Source organism: Balaenoptera borealis (assembly GCF_965194805.1).
Source record: "Balaenoptera borealis genome assembly, chromosome: 7".
Taxonomy (NCBI): domain Eukaryota; kingdom Metazoa; phylum Chordata; class Mammalia; order Artiodactyla; family Balaenopteridae; genus Balaenoptera; species Balaenoptera borealis.
In genome coordinates, this window is record NC_138864.1 from 73544711 (window position 1) to 73562849 (window position 18139).

The following is an 18139-nucleotide window of genomic DNA, read 5'->3' on the forward strand; positions in this document are numbered from 1 at the left end:
AAGTGTACCTTTGCAGACTGGTCCAGTATATGATGATTATGTCCCATTGGAAGCAGCAGTTCATTTTATTAAACTGGAAAAGAAGGTGATTTGGCAAAAATTGTATTCTTTCCAGGTTGTGTTGACTGCCTGAGAAACACCTTTTTCATCATTATTCTTGTGGTAGCCTTAACAGTTTTCTAATAAGGTATACAAAGAAAATTTGACCAGGTGATATTATGTGCAAGTTAATAACATCTCTTTCTCCACCAAACCACCCTTTTACTTGAATAATTATATACTAATTTTATAAACACAAAGCATGTTATTTGGATAATGATGCCAGGGTAACTGCAACAAAATTGATGAATGTCTGAGTAGAAAAATTGTATTTATACCTGCTGCTACCTTTTTCTGGTTGTTTTGGATTCCTTGGGTTGCCCTTAGTATATTTAGGTATTTTAAATACCCTAAGAGTGTCTTGAATTTATTTTATCCAGAGTATAGATTCGTATTCCTCCAGTCAAGATGTGTTAAAAGCCTATTTCCTAATTTTCTTTAATTTTACAGAGAACAATAGACTAGCCACTAAGAACAGTTACTAAAACTTGTCAGTTTTCAACTTAAAATCTATGAACGTTTGGTATTTCCTTAAACGTTTGGGGAAACTTTGTTTTGTTTTTTCCCAGTTGTATTTGCCTTATTTTAAAATTTGTTCTTATGTGTTATTTAAAATTTAGTAAGAATACAGTGTCCTAAATTCTAAAAATCATTTTAGTACTTTTTTTTTTGCCTTGCCACAGTGAAGGCCAACAGACGTACACAAGAAGATGTTTGTTCTTTATACCAGGATTTGACAATGGATATGAGAACAGTTGCCATCTTGGCCAGCTTTGGCATAATCATACCATGTTTTCCTAACCAGTCAGTCAGATACGTTGGAGGGGTAAAAGTGAGGGGTTTTACGTTTCTCTAGAAGCTCCCAGATTGAGGCCTCTGTTTGCTTATTATGAGAACGTGCTTGGTTAGAGTTTTCAAAGGAGATTATTATAACCTTTGAAGGAGCTCTTTGTAGCCTGGGAAGTTATTTTATTTCCACTTAAAGAATCAGGTCTTTATAGTCTTTACTTAGTTATTATGTGTTCATCCGTAAACATTTTCAACTCTAGAATTTGTGCTCAAGAAATATAAGTGGCAATAATATAAAATACCACTTTAAGTGGTGTGTAACCCCAAAGAAGAGATAAATGTTGGAATTGCTGTAATATTTCAGATCACATCATTAATGAAATCACTGCTGTTACACTGAGTGGTAACAATCATTGTTGCATATTTTTCCAATTACTTGAGAACCTTCAGTGTTTGGTTGCTGGAATGTTGCCATGGTCACGTTCTGTGCTGGGTATGGAGTGGTGCACTGTGGAGTCAGTGGCAACCCAGGACGCCCAGGCTTGGAACTAGTCTATCTGAGACGTCTGCATTGTGTTGAAGCCACACTTGACATGGACCAGAAGATTCTGAAGAAACTGGTGGAATCCCATCAGTAATACTGTCAAGAGCTGTAAGTACTGACCAGATATCCAACACTGCCTGAACACATCATTCAATCAAACAGAAACGTTGGTAGACATACTAGTTGGATATTAACGAGTGCTTTGTAACCCCAGAAGTAGGGTTGCTCTATTTTCTATCTAATATTTTGGCCATTTAAAAAGAATAGCAAGTAAATGATTATCCCTGCACTTACACTGAAAATGTTTTAATCATCAGGTGTCCTAAAATACATTGCATACGTGGGAAGACTAGCTTGAGAATTTACATGACATCATAAATGCTAAAGGATTATCAGCCAACCAAGTACTGATTTTATTAATGGTCTGAAATTTAACCAGAGATTTCAAAGTATAAAGGTGTACTTTGACAACTTCCCTGAGTTCTCTGGCACAAAAGCCATAGAGGCAGATGATTGCTGTACTTCACAGTCCTGATAGAGATATGTAAGATACTTTAAATGTTGAAGAAATATCATGGTGCTTTTGCACATGCCAAGTGTTTATTAAAACTAAGCTAATTTAACAGATTTTTTTAGGATTCCTTGCCCTGCCCGACCTTAAAAAGTAATCTTGTGAATTTTTGTTTCTCAAGCATGGCCACAAGCAATCCTGACTGATAATTCTAAGAATTTGTTTTTATACTTTAAGGAAATTACTTTTATTTCAGCCGGCTTTACAGCCTCGTTATTGGGTGCTTCCATTTTCCATTGTGTGACCTTGGCAGGGTAGTCACCACCTTGTCTGAGAATCTCATTGTGGACATAATTCAGTTTTTTCTTTTCTCAGTTGGATTTTAAATGATCTAAGCTCCTCAAGCACTTCTGGGTCCTGTTTTCCCATCCTGCTGTTATACTACCCTTTAAAATCCATCCAGCAGATTTAGACAATATTGAATATAGTAAGAAATGCCTGCTGTCATGTGCTACTTTCTTAACAGCCTGAGTTTTATAACATTCAAAAGGAAATTTTGCATGCTTTAAAAATCTGACTCCTCTCCCCATCCTAATGAAATTATTTTTAGCAGTGTCTGCTACCCATATGTGTGTTTAATACCGTTATTTGTTATTTGAAAGCAGTTTCTGAAATAGTCTGTAGATATAAGTATGTAATACTTGATCAGACCCATATCCCTTATAGTCTTCTACAAAGAAGATAACTTATAGCTGTTTGAAAAAAGGAATAAGTTGCATTCCTTTCTTTTTCCAAAGTTTTTGACACTTACTGATTCTTAAGTTATTGTTGAAAGTTCAGGCGCTAAATACCGAAACATAGCTATTCACCAGTATAGCCAGATGACTAGATTTCTAACAGCTGATGTTTATTGAGCTCTTCATTGGCAAGACAGTGCAAAATGGTTTATGTTCATCATCTTTATTCTCAGAACAAACCCAGTGAGGTAGGGGATGTTATCCATGTTTTCAGGTGAGGAAACCTCATCTTAGATTGTTTGTCTAAAGTTAACAGTTAGTGGACTTTTCTCGTTGAGGCCAAGCTAGTCTGATGCAGAGTCTGCACTCAGTCTTTATTTTTCAAATTAATCCTACTGATCAGCATTATAGTCCCTCATGGTCTTTCTGTACAGTGCTTTCACATAGTAAGGGGACAATTAAAATTTGTTCAAATCAGTTTAGTTCTTGAGTCCTTCCAGTTGAGACCAGGATAGACACTGGTCCTCTCATGACTAGAATTTGGTTATTAATGGGTAGGAGAGGGAAGGACTAAAAAGCTAGTGCTGCCTTGACCTTCTCAAGAAGAGACTGTCTTTATTTCTCTTGGTGTACAAAGTTCTAATAATTGCTCTATGTGGCAGAAAGTTGAAGTGATTTTTCCTGGGCTTTGCTTTAGAGCTTCTTGTTAGTCCCTCATGTGCCACATGGCCTCTTTCAGTCCAAGCCACTACCATTGCATACTCTCCTCTCAGATCCTCAGCCGGTTTATCCTCAGTCCAGTAGCTACATTTGACTATTTAAATGTAAATTAAAATTAGGTAGAACTTAAAATCCAGTTTTGGTCACACAAGCCATTTTTCAGGGCTTAGCAGCCACATGTGGGTTGTGGCTACCAAATTGGACAGCACAGATACAGAATATTTCCATCACCTCAGAAAGTTCTATTAGACATTGCTGCTCTGGAGTCATGCAAATAAATCTATTTCCTTTTCCAAATAATAGCCCTAATCTGGTGGGAGAGGCAGATACTGAACCTCAGGGTATAGTACATGGCTTCATGGTGTGTGTAACCTGTGTGTTCTCATAGGGCCCCATGCTTAGTTTAGTGCTCTGCTAACACTGACTTAATTTTTTTAATAAGGGGCCTGCATTTTCATTTTGCATTGGGCCCACAAATTCTGTAGTTGACACTGGCCATGCCATGTACCTCTTATTTGTAGTATGGTAGGAGTATTTCCACCATCAGAATCACCTGAAGGTTTATATTGAAGATGTAGATCCCGGAGTACCACCCTTCGTATAGTTAAAAAAAAAAAATCTCTGGAGGTGGGGCCAGGCGTCCAGATTGTTAGCTCTGTGTGTTCTTAGACACTGAAGTTTGAGGGACCTGATCAGAATTGTCTTTTCCACTTGAAACTTCAGCTCTGTCAGCCAAATGTCAGTCCCAGTTTGATTGATGGTGAGTTGGGAATTGACCCAGTCTTTTTCACACAGATTGTCATTTTTATACTTACGTACGTTAATGAACTTTTTTAAAGATAAGTGAAGAATTTTAAAATTATTCCTAGTAATTTCATGTGGTTTGATTCAACTGATCATTTTGGCATCTCAAGGTTACTCTGGAGCTTGACTCTCATCCAGCGTATTCCTTAACTTCTCCAGTTTACAAGTGATTGCTTATCATTTATTTAGCAAACATGTATCGAGAGCCTTCCACTGTACTAGGCACTACTGGTTACTGAATAGATATTAACATAAGAATAAGAGATTTTGCTAAAATCCCAAGTATTTTGTGAACTGCATTTCTCTGATCCGTTCTTATCAAGTGGAGGAAATAGTTAAATGTATGATTTGACCTTGTGAATTCATGAGCCCGTCTTTTCTGAGCGCTCATGAGTTTTTAATACAACTGATCATCTCTTTTAGGACTCAGCCCAGGACCACCTAAGGTCCCACTAGTCCAGTATTTGGCTTTTTCTGTATTTGTGAGACATCACATGGGCCACGATGTGTGCATACATAGGTTAGTGTACATACATATTTCCTAGCTATGTCTGCTAAACAGGCTTAGAAATATTAGCACCCCAATAGTGATTAGCATACCCAGTGACTAGACCTTGGTTTCTAAATACCAAACTCTAATAAAAGAACCAGATTTCCTTGAAAAAATAGCTAAACAGAGCATAAAGGAAAAACCTACACTACTCCTGCTTTTCTTTAACACTACTACCGTACTCAGTTCTCCAACTGTGTGGAGGTTTCTCCCAGCAAACAGTTCTCTGTGACATTAGCTGGGTGTCCCTACAATTTAACTCAATTCTGACACTACCTGGAGAGCGTCAGATTCTACAGGTTAAGAGTTCAGTCCTACAAGACTGCTCCTCACCAGATGCCAATCACAAGTCCAGGTTATTACCTGTGCTTCTGACCAACTGGCTATCAATCAGAGGTTCCCACGACCCCCTCCTTGTGTTCAGTTAGTTTGCTGGAGCAGCTCACGGAACTCAGGAAAGCAGTTTACTCTCTAGATTACCAATTTATTATAAAAGTATATAATTGGGAATGGCCAGATGGAAGAGATGCATAGGGCAAGGTATGTGGTAAGGGGTGTAGTTTCCAGGCTCTCTCCAGGCACCTTTGTGTGGTCACCAACCCAGAAGCTCCCCGAACCCCATTCTTTGGGGATTTTTATGGAGGCTTTATCACATAGGCATGATAGATCATTAACTCAATTTCCAGCCCCCCTCTGGAGAAGGGGTGTGGGCAGGACTAAAAGTTCCAAGCTTTTGAACATAGCTTGGTTTTTCTGGTGACCAGCTCCTGTCCAGGAACAACCAACAGTCACCTCATTAGAACAAAAGACATTGCTATCAACAAGGAAATGGCTAAGGGATTTAGGAGCTCTGTGCCAGGAACCAAGGGCAGAGACCTATTTTTGTTTCCTGTTTTCTCACACAGGGATAATACAAGATGAGCCTGGCAAGTAGTGCCAGAAAGCAAGGCAGTGTTGCAAAAGCAAAAGGATGAACGTATGTGAAAGAGACAGGAGTCAACTTGAAAACTCCCGATGGCCAAAGCTGAAACAATTTGGGCAGCAAAATTAGTAGCACAGTATTGGTCTAAAATAAATACATGTGACTACATACTGAAAGAATTGAATAAATAAATGGAAAAAGAGACAAATCTTCCTTAGAATAAATTAATAGTATAAATACTCCTTTCCTAAGAAGTGGAGCTTAATTCCCTTTACCTTGAGAGACTGGCTTCTAAAGAATAGATTATGGAAAGGGAAAGTAGTATCAATAGATTCAGTGGAGAAACCTGTAGACTCACTTAACCGAGTGATCGAGGTTATCAGCAGTGATAGGTCATGTTATTGATAATACTGTGTATCTCCTGATACAGGACAAGAACAGCACTTGTAGTATTCTTCCCCAAAACACAGTCTAATCATGAGGAAAACGTTAGGCAAACCTAAATTGAGGAACTTACGCAAAATAAGAAGTGTCAAGGTCATAAAAAGGATTAAGACTGAAAATTCACAGGTTGGTGGAGACATGACAACCAAATGGATCCTGGATAGGATCCTAGAACAAAAAAAAGAGTGGAAAAACTGGTAAAATCTGTAATTTAGTTAATAATAATGTGCCAACGTTAGTGTTTTAGTTTTGACAAATGCACCATGGTTATGGTGTTAACATAAGATGTTAACAGGGAGAAACAGCGAAGAACCCTACTACTGCATCTCTTATATAAATTAAAATTATTCCAAACTAAAAAGTTTAATAAATAACATGGGCCAATCTCTAACATATCAACTCCATTCTCATTACCCACAATTTCTCAAGTATCATTTACAGTGGTTCCTTGACCACATGTGTAAGGTCTTTAGATATAATGAAATGTGAGCTGTATGGATAAAACTCAGAAAAATTTACTAGCTTCTGCAGATTGTGTCTAAAATCCTTGATTGTTTTGTTCGATGACTTGTCAGTATTTGACTCAGAGCAGCTGCTGACGCTGAAACCTTGCTTTCTTCGGGGATCCATTTTCACAATGCTGTTGCACTCAGATGTTGATTCTCCATCAGAGTTGAACAGGACTAGTTTCAGGAAAGCATTAATATACTATGCACTCCATACAGTGTGTCCACGCCTAAGGTTCTTTTTTCTTCATATTCCATAAAAGAAAAAAAAACACTTTCCAAGTTTTTGTCCTCAGAGCACCCCCTTCTATGACCAAGTCTTGAAAAATCACATTGCTTTATTTCCACCATACTCTTGGTTAAAATGGTCAAAAATCCTCCTGGTTTCAAGTGGAGGAGACACAAACCCCATCTTTCTAAAAGAGGGGTATCAAAAGTCTATTGTAAGAAGAGCATATGAGATGGGATAGATTGTTAAAATCGTCTTTGGGAAAATACAACCTGTCCCATCTGGATTCACCATTCGTAAGGTAGTTTCAAGAATCTACTGCCAAAGTGATCTTCGTTAAATGCAAATCTGATCCTGTTAACTTGCCAACCAAAATTTTTCAGTAAGCCCCTCGTAAAGTCAAACAGTTCTGCCACCTGGCCACACCAAACTTTGTGGCTCTCCGAACATGCCTCCCTGCCTTCAAGCTGCCTCCTCTAGCAAATGCTTACTCCTTTGAGGGCTTTAGCTCAAGTGACACTTCTTCCTGGAGCCCCTTCTTAATCTCTTATTGCCTCCCCCCCGTTGATGATGCCTTTCTTTGGGTCACTACCAAACACCATCAAGCATAGTGTTTGTGATACTTTATTGTACTTTATCTCTTGACCAAAGTGTAATAACTTTGAGGGCAGGAACCATGGTGTATTCATTGCCCGGTTCATGGCAGGCCCTTAATAAACGCTTATTCGATGGATAAAAATGACCTTTATGTCAAATTTGGAGCTATGTGTGAAGCCTGAGAATCTAATTCAGTTCATAAAATAATATTACTAGGTACCTTTGTAATCGCTTATTCTATAGATTTATCAACCATTACTCTAAGAGCCAAGTCATTCTCTGACCACATTAGAAACCCTAATGTAAACTGCATATTTGCTAGGGGTTCTCATTGGTTTCGGTTGGGTAACTTGAAATCATCTCAAAGAAAAAATCTAAAACTATGTCTTTGCCCCCACCTCCCCCCCGCCAAAAAAAAAGAGGGAGGGAGGAAAAGGAAGAGAAAAAATAGTAATAGTAACCAGCTTTCCCTCCTAACTCTTTTAGTTCTCTCAAATAATCTTTAATTCATAGAATCAGACTTTTAGAACCTGAAGGAATCTCAGAGATCATCTAGGATAGTACCCAAATTTTATAGGTGAGGACTTGAGGCACAAACAAGCTGAATTGTCCTAAGTCAGCTATATAGGACAAGAAATGGAAGTGGAACCCAGATACTTAAGTCTAGCCGAGCCACAAAGCCTAATCCCTTCGTTTTCCGTCCTGACTGCGTTAGAATCACTGTGTGCTGCTTAAGCAGCATCTCAGGCTCCCTACCTGCTTTCTGGCTTCATTTCCACCTCCCTAGCCAAAGCCCTATCACTCCAAGCCTGGCTTCTGTGCTTCCAGTTTTCCCCTTCAGTACAACTTCACCAGATGTGTTTCTTAAACCACTTCCCAACCCTTAGAGCATAGAAGAATCAACTGAGTTCTTGTTTCAAAGCTAACCCCTAGGCCCACTGTTAGCAATTCTGATTTAGAAGGTCTGGGGCAAGGCCTGATAATCTGCATAATTAACAAGTATTTAACAAGCCATGAGGGGGGATGATTTTCACGCAGAGGGTCCAAAGATGACACCATGAGAAACCCTGCTCCAGTAAAATAAATGTTAATCTTCTGACGAGGTATTCAAGGCCCTCTACCATCAACCTGTCCTCTTCAATCTTGCTTTTCACTTCTTCCCAACTTGCTGTGCTCCCAATAAAACATGTTCTACCTCAACCCCAATTCTTCCTCTTTCCTTTACTCATGTTACTCCTCTTCCTGGAAGTCTCCACTTCTTTACCACCTTCAATACATTCCTTCCTGTATAAATACTATGCATTCTTCAAGGCCCATTTCGAAGTCTACTCCCATGAAAAAAGCACAACTCTTCTTTCCCATACTGATTCCTCTTTATATGTCTATAGTGGTGAGTGTTATACCACATAATTTATTTATATACTGTCTTATGAGGGTTCTGAGTAAAGCCTATCTTGATTGTGTGAGCTCTTAAGTAGCAAGTCCATGTCATACTTTTTTTTGGCTGCATTGGGTCTTCATTGCTGCGTGGGCTTTCTCTAGCTGTGGTGAGCAGGGGCTACTCCGTTGCAGTGTGCGGGCTTCTCATTGCAGTGGCTTCTCGTTGCGGAGCACGAGCTCTAGGTGCGCGGGCTTCAGTAGTTGTGGCACACAGGCTCAGTAGTTGTGGCGCACGGCTTAGTTGCTCTGCAGCATGTGGGATCTTTCCAGAGCAGGGATCGAACCCGTGTCCCCTGTATTGGCGGGCGGATTCTTAACCACTGAGCCACCAAGGAAGTCCCTGTCACACTTTTTTAAATCACTAGAGCATCTAGAATCATAGGAACAAAATAGCTGCTTAGTAAAATATATTTAATTGGGTTGGAGTACTCAATGGTTAAATCTAAGTTGTATTTATTTGTATTTTCATTTTACAGTAAAAAAAAGTGAAGTAGAGTGTCTCATAAGAATTTTTCACAGCTTGGTGGAAAGAGCTGTTATAAGACTTGATAACACTGGACTAGATCATAACACATTTCGAGCCATCCTGCACAGCATATTTGGAATGACTGATGATATGCTAATGAATAGGGGTAAGAAGTCATGGAGACTGAAATGGGCCAAGCTGAGATGGCAAATATGTATATATTTATTTATATATATATGTTAATACACGGCAAGTTTTCACCAAAGACTTTGCATTTTTTTAATACCAAAATTAGAAAGACAATTCTGGTACTGCTACCAATTTAAAACAGTAAATTTGATTTGATTGTGAGGATGGTTTTTAATATAAACTCACTCAGAATTTCATATTTCATAGCTATACCACTTTGAGAAAGAACCAGTAATGACCTAAATAAGCTAGCAGTATTGGTTTTTTTAAAAAGATAAGCTTGTGGTTTCAATTGTCTTTGGAGTCATATGCTGTGTAGACATGTGAATTATTTACTACTTCAGCACAAAAAAAAATGAAAATTACTCATTATATTGAAAAAAATCAAAGAAACAATTTTATTTTCAGAATAGGAAATTTAATGTGATCCAGTCAGTCTCACTAACAGATTTTTAGTGTTCAATTTGATATGTCTTGATGTATGTATACACCATTGAAACCATAACCATAATGAAAATAATTAATATATCCATCACCCCCAAAAGAGTCAATAATATTTTATAGGATAATTCTAAGATTTCACTAGTAATTTTAAAAATAATGTGTTATTTTGGTAATTTAGGTATTATACAAATTCTTTAGAACAGGATTTTGCCACTCTTTTTAGAATAAAAATTATCACATTGATTATCTCTACTGTTGGTCTTTTTTTGCTGATAGTAACTGTACAAAACATCACAAGTGAAGCTCATAATTGACCATGGAGGAGAATGGCTTCTTTCTAGAAAAATCTGTTGGAAATACATTTCCAGTAATTTTGACTCTTTCAAGAAAGATTGTGTCAAAAACTTTTTTCCCCCTCAATTTGGGAGGAAAGATTTTTTTAATCTCTTCATAATACTCTTGAATTATAAAATAGCTATAAATTACAATACACTTACATGTTCTTTTTCCTTCAGTATTTTTTGCATTTGACAAAGACAATGATAACTACATAAATGTGAAAGTGTGTTAAAGGATTATCAGTGTTTCTTCGAGGGACTTTTGAAGAAAAGCTGAAGTGTAAGATTTCTATGTTATTATTAACTTAGTAATATATATTGTCAAATTTGTATTTAGTTAATCCTTAAATATATATATATTTATTTATTTATTTATTTTTGGCTGCTTTGGGTCTTCGTTGCTGCTCGCGGGCTTTCTCTAGTTGTGGCGAGCGCGGGCCACTCTTCACTGTTGTACGCGGGTTTCTCATTGCGGTGGTCTCTCTTTGTTGCGGGGCACGGGCTCTAGGCACGTGGGCTTCAGTTGTGACACACGGGCTCAGTAGTTGTGGCTGGTGGGCTCTAGAGCGCAGGCTCAGTAGTTGTGGCTCACGGGCCTAGTTGCTCCGCGGCATGTGGGATCCTCCCGGACCAGGGCTCGAACCCGTGTCCCCTGCATTGGCAGGCGGACCCTCAACCACTGCGCCACCAGGGAAGTTCCTAAATATTTTTTTAAAATATAAATTCATTGTTCTCTGTATCGCCCTTGCAAAAATAATTCATGAGAGTTAAAAAAACAAAAACAAAAAACAGATGAAATGGGTGGCCTATTTTATAGGAGAGTCCCTAGATCCGGAGTCTCCAAACACTTCCTTCACTAGTTCTGTAATACCCCAGTGTCACCAGGACGGCTCTTCGGCTTAAGGCCCAGGCAAAGGACAGCAACTGAAGTTCAGGACATGTGCCAACTCTGATCAGCTGGCAAGGCTGAGGTTTCTGGGGCTGCCTCTGGGCTCAGCAGGAAATGGCTTTGAATATCGGGCAGCATATGGCTATTCCTTGTCATTCCATCAGAGAAAATGTGAGGGATTGACACAAAACAAGATAAAACACACAACCCTCAGACATCAATACTCTAGTGTAGAGTAAGTGTAGATGAATAAAGAGAGGGAAGAAGGCTGAGACAGTGAAAGCCCAAAGGAAGGAGGGTTATAAAGGGAGTTTCCTACAGAAAAGGACCAGGGATTCCAAAGACAAAGAGCTCCCAGTTCACAATTTTGTAGGAACAGCTCTGGCCTCACCTCACCCTTACCATTGATGTGATGAATATTTTCTGTGTTTTACACCTCCTGTGCCAGGATTTGGGGTGTGAAACCCTGGAAAGAGAATAGGAACAATTTTAAGTAGCAGTTTTGAAGGGAGCAAATTGCTTGAAGTGTCAAATTACTTAAGAAAAGACTGCAGAGTTCTGAGTATATAAGCAAATTTTTATCTCTTCTTGTTCTTCCACTTGAATTTGGATTTGGGATGTTCAAAAGAAGATCTCTAAATTAAACACACGTTTCAAAAATGATAGCAACATTTTAAAAACTCACCAACTTTGCTTGACATTTATGACTTTTTTGTTTCTCTGTTTTGTGGGGGAGTTTCCCTTTTTTTCTTTTTTCTTTTTTGCTTTTTTAAATTGAAGTATAATTGGCATACAACATTATGTAATTCTTTTTTTTTCCTTACAACATTATGTACTTTTTTTCCCCCACTTTTCTCCAATCTAATTTTTCACGGGATAACACGTATATATAGTTGTCACTTAAGTTTCTTATAGTTGCAGTGTTCTTATACAAAAGTCTCACTGAGAAATGAAAAGTTAAGTTTCGTGGTTGTAAATTCTTGTGAAAGTGGTCGTGACACAATGCAGCTAGACATGATTGAATAGCATCACACTATCAAGAATTTTTTCCTCCTCTAATCCCACTTCCTAAAAATGTTTCATGTACATTTCAAGATATGTTAATTTGGGGAAAATACTACTTCTAGTAGGGTTGTGTCACAAACTCATATATGCTATATATTGGAGAAATGCAACAAAAGACAGAATTAATCTGATACTTCGGAATTTTATACCTGGTTCTTTTTCTCCCCCCACCCTTCGTCCCTTCCTATCTTTCTCCCGCTCTCTCTCCCTCTCTCTCTTTCCCTCCCTCCCTTCCTTCCTTCCTGTCCTAAAACATTTAACTAGATTACAAACTCCGCAAGAACTCCTTCACTGTTATATTCCCAGGACCTGAGTAAGGTCATTTGTGTGATGAATGAATGAACTGTAGTAGTGCTTACACACTGCAATGGAAGTTGTGGAAATCACTCTCTAGGGAGAGATGGATCATTTTGGATAGTGCAGATGGGTAGGCCCCAAGGAGATGACAGACTGACTACCCAAATATATTGAAAAATGTTCTTTGTCAATGATATAGTGAAGTGTACACACTAGTTTTTGCACTCTATGTAAGAAGGAAATTATAACATTAAGATACACACACATATGTATATGTGTATATATATATATATATATATATACACTATATATGTATGTGTAAAGTCTTTCTTTTCATATCCCCAGAGATATTTAATCTTGTGGAAAGATTTATAAAATTCCTCTACTATGTAGAATGTAGGTTGTATAAATTGTTTTTATCCTTCTTTAATTACATATTGAAATAACTAAGGAGAAAACTAATGACATTTTAACTGTTCTTATCCAAGTCTTTAAATTTCATATGCTTTAAAAAGTCTGTTTTGAAGTTTATTATTTCAATGGTGATGGTTACATTTCTCGAGGGAAAATGTTGGACATGTTGAACAGTCTACACCAACAGTCACCTGAAGAAGAGACTGATGAAGGAATAAACGAGTTGGTGGATATAACACTGAAGAAAATGGTAAGAATAAAAAAAACTGTAATTCATTATATCTAATCAAATGGATGTTAGATAAAGCTAAAGATGAAGAAATGATTTATTTCCCTATGTAATGAACGTAACCATTATGAGGGCAGGAGTTTGTTCTCTGCTCTATCCATTGCCTAGAACAGTGCCTGGCTGATAGTGGCTACTTAAAAAATATTTATGGAATGCCTGCCTGGGTGATTAAATGAATGTTAATTTTATTATTTTAAAATATTTTACTATCAGTAAAACCTCATTATTTGGGAAGTGGGGTGACAGATTCAGTTCTTTTAAAATTGGGTACAAATGTAGTCTGTCTTCATGACTTTTGCTCTCTAATCCATCTAAACACTCATTATAAAGTAATAACAACAATAAAAATAGTTGTCCCTTATAAATTGCTTACTATATGCCAAGCCTATCACAGAACTTTAATATATGAACTCATTTTATCCTCAAAACAACCCTATGAAGTAGAAATCATTATCTCTACTTTGCAGATGAGAAAACTGAAGTGCAGATAGGTTTATACAAGGTCATGATAGAAAATGAGGCGCAGAATTCATCTTTCAATGAAACTAATAATACCTCTTTATTATGGACATAGTGATTTCTCTCTTTTTCTTACTGTGACCCTAAACTGGATACCAGTGAAGGTTTATGACTCTAAGGCGGCCCGGGCTCAGCTCACCTCCATTACTTTGGAGCTCAGGAAAGTAACAGATGATGAGGTCTGCCGAGTCTCAGATTCAGCTAACTTCAGGGTGTCTTCTTCCATTAGAAATAGTCAAGAGCCCCAGCTAGGGCTGAGGGTAGACTTCTTGAGAGACAGTATGCTTCCCACTACCACACCCACCCCCTTCTTTTTTGAAAGAAAATGTTATGGAGTGAATCTTTTTCTGAAAATTATTCAAACCTTTCTTTAAACTAGACTCTCAGCAACCCTGATTTAGTTATGCCCAGAAGTGAAAAAACCAGGACCCGTCAAATCAAATCCGAATTGGATTAAGCCGTTAAAGGTATTCATAATCTACACACATGCTCCCTCCATGATTTAATTTTCCATAGTCCCTGTCATGAATACTCCCTTCCAGGCTGGTCTGTCTTCTTCCTGACTTGCATTCCTGCTGTCATAATCCACGTTGGGTCATTCGTCTGCATTTCCTCCTGACACCTCTCCACCTATCTAGATCCCAAACATCCTTAACGGCCTAACAGGAATCTGCAAGCTTCTTCTCATGACCCTAGTCCGTCTTGAATTATTACTGTTCTCTCAGTGCCTTGCTCCTTATTAAGCAACTTCACTTTTATACTTTTTACATTATATCCTTATCTCAAGTAAGAGATCCTTTGAGAAACAAAGCTAAAAATTAAGCTTAAGAATCTTCGGCACTTATTTTATCACAGAAGTATTATAATGGGCTTCCTCTAATTTTCTGTCTTATTTCCCCAATTAGGGTATAAGTCCGTTAGGGATAGGGTTTTGTATGTCTAAGGTAATTCGGGTATCTTAGCCTGCTTGGGCTGCTGTAACAAAGTATCATAGACTGGCTGGCTTAAACAACTGGAATTTATTTCTCACAATTCTAGAAACTGGGATGTCCAAGATTAAGGTGCCAGCAGATTCACTTCCTCACTGAGGGCTCTCTTCCTGCCTTGCTGACAGCCACCTCCTCAATGTGTCCTCACATGGGAGAGAGGGAGCTTTGGTCTTTCTTTCTCTACTCACAAAGACACTAATAACATGATGGGGCCCTACCTTCATAACCTCATCTAAATCTGATTTACCTCCCGAAGTCCCCCACCTCCAAATAGCATCATATTGCAGGGGTTAGAGCTTTAAGACATGAACTTGGGAGATGGGGAGAGACAAACATTCAGTTCATACCAGGTATGCCTATTAGACTAATAGGAACAAAGTAAGTGGCCTCCATAAATTAGTACCTTTTGATTTGTGTAAGTAGTGCCTATAGAAGTGTGAACTTACAGTTTGACTTGGTAAAATCTTTTATTCTAGACAGTTATTTTCCATGCAAAATTTAAAACTCTATCATTTATCAAGAAATTATCTCCTCTCCAGGATTATGACAGCAATGGCAAGGTATCTTTTGCAGACTTTGAAAAAGCAGTGAAAGAAGATAAACTTTTGTTTTAAGTGTTTGGACCATGTTTACCAGAAGCAAAGGTACAGTGCCAGCAGCCAAATTGGTTGAGGGAAAATTTCAAAGGATCAGAAAAGAAACACTTGCTAGACACTTACCTCTGTAGGACTTCAACACACTACTGAAGTTTGGGCAACCATGAAGATCTCGGCCCCATCCTAACTTTTGGGACCCAAGACAGTAGTGACTATTTTATTATATTCAAGACTTTTTTTGAGCTTGTAACCACCTTAGCCATACACAATTCCTAATTTCCTGTATGTTAATATTTTCCCCAAAAAACCCCGAGATATATTGGCTTGCTTAAGGGATAGAACAGCAAATACAGAGTGGATTCAGCAAGTACCCACCATAAACTGCTTGGAGAAAACTTCATCTTTTTCTCTTGTTTGTTGTCAAACAATGAGAATAAATTAAGTTTTTAAAATTTTGGACACGTATAGTACTTTATAGTATTTTATTTGTGCTCATGAAGGATTTTCGAGTATGAATATGACAAAGGTTTTCTGAGCCAGAAGAGTCAGCCTGATAATTAATTTCACTCATTAACATTTCCTTTCTTAATTCTTCCTTTGACCAACTGTGCTTTGCAAACATGTGATATAGGAAGAAACTTTTTATTCTCTGCAGTAATTTAGATGGTGATTTTGTGAATGAATTTGCATACTGTTAAGCTATCCTTAGCTATCTCAGCTCGTCTAACTTGTCCCGTTGTCGTTTATTCTCATGTTTTAATTTTGTCTGGGAACCTGATGGGTGAAAGAGTTTAGAATAATGGACTAGATTGGAGTAACTGCTTAGGTTCAGATGGAACACCAAGGGTTCTTCAGCTGCTCCCCAAGTGTTCATCTGTAAGCCAGTTATCTAGAGCCTTACTACTCAAAGTGTAGTCTGTGTACCAGCCGCAACGGTATCACCTAGGAACTTGTGAGAAATGCAGAATCTCGGACCCCACCTCAAACCAGCTGAATCAGAGTTGTTTTGTTTGTTTTTTTTTTAAGTGCTTGACACAAGAAAGGTTTATTTTTTCTCTCATTATGGTCAAATTTTGTGTATGTTGGCAGGGACAAGGAGTGCTGGCCTTCACACAGTCACAGATCGGGAATCCACTCAAGAACACAGAACCCACTTAGCAGCTCCTCCCTTTAGGGCTATCAGAGAAAATTTTTTTTTTAATTGAAGTATAGTTGATTTACAATGTTGTGCTAATTTCTGCTGTATTGTGGTAAAATACACCTATCATAACATTTACCTTCTTAACCAATTTTATGTGTACAGTTCAGTAGTGTTAAGTACATTCATGCTATTGTGCAACCAATCTCAAGAACTCTTCTCGTCTTGCACAACTGAAACTCTATACCCATTAAACAACTCCCAATTTCTGCCACCCACCAGCCTCTGCCACCACCATCAGAGTCTGCATTTTAATAAGACCACAAGGTGGAGATTCACAGCACCTTAATATCTGAGAAGCCTGATCCAGAGAGCAACTTGCTTTTTCCAACTCTATGCTGAGGTGACTAATATATTTTTTTAACTGAGAGTGCAGCAAAAAGTATAGTTGACCCTTGAACAAGATGGGTTCGAACTGTGAGGGTCCACTTGTATGTGTATTTCTTTTTCAATAAATACATACTACAGTACTGCATAATCCATGGTTGGTTGAATCCGAGGATACAAAACAGCAGATATGGAGGGCAGACTGTAAAGTTATATGTGGATTTTTGACTGTGTGGAGGGTCAGCAACCCTAACCCCGCGTTGTTCAAGGGTCAACTATATATCTAATTACCTCACAAGGAAGTAGAGCCAGACAGACACCTTGCCTGCAGCTTCTTTTAATACCATCCACAACTAAGTGCCTTCCTAGCAAGTTTGAATCAGTAAGTCATAAATGAAGATGGAACTTCCTAACCTTTATATTCAAATTCAATCCATTAGGCAAGAGGCCCTTAAGGACAGGGAGAAAAACAGACACCATTTGGTATGGGCCTCCTCAGGTTATTGTTATATCAGTAAAAAAAAAAAAAAAAAGAAGAAACAGCCTGGACATACTTGGATTTCCAATTATGTGATCCACTGACAGGAAAAAAAATGTGGATGTGCTAAAAGTAGTGGTAAAAGTCTAGCATTTACAAATACTGATTTGTTTCTGCCATAGATGAAGTAAATTACTCTTTGAAGTTAACTAAAGCATATAAGCTTCTAATTTTAGCTTTGTTCTAATAGTTTAACTTTTTTGCTTTATAGAATTGTCTTGATTTTCAAGCCCTGGCATTCCAACACATCCTGACTTCTAGTTTTTGAATGTGAATTACTCAAAATTATTAAATTCAGAAACAGATCCTGGTTGCCTATATTTATATTGTAAAGTTTCTATATTTGCTTCAATTAATTTACATACAGTGACTGCAGTGTGAGAGGTAATAAGAATGACTTCTGTAATATTAAGTATGGATCAAAATACATCTATGCTAAGTAATGATAAACTAATTAATTAATTTGTTAAGTTAACCAACAACCTGAGATTTGGGGGCAAATACTGTGAATCAGCCATTCACAACCCTCTTTTCTCTTGCTTCCTCAACCACAGAAGTTGGAAACCCAAACATTCAACATTCTAGACTCCTCTATGAGGAACAGCCACGGGCCCAGTTCTAGCCAATAAGATGTAACGAAAGTCACTGGCTGGAACTTCTGGAAAACTTTTAGTTTTTTTAAGGGACAT

At 38.0% G+C, this 18139-nt stretch overlaps 1 pseudogene across 1 annotated transcript; it reads left to right on the forward strand.

Moving 5' to 3' along the window:
- The first annotated feature begins 331 nt into the window (after positions 1 to 331).
- On the forward strand, positions 332 to 17951 carry LOC309631786 (calaxin-like; annotated as a pseudogene). Its single transcript, XR_014249539.1, has 6 exons — positions 332 to 1540; positions 9369 to 9524; positions 10507 to 10609; positions 13096 to 13244; positions 15331 to 15435; positions 17662 to 17951. The product of XR_014249539.1 is annotated as a calaxin-like (transcript).
- Positions 17952 to 18139: the final 188 nt, after the last annotated feature.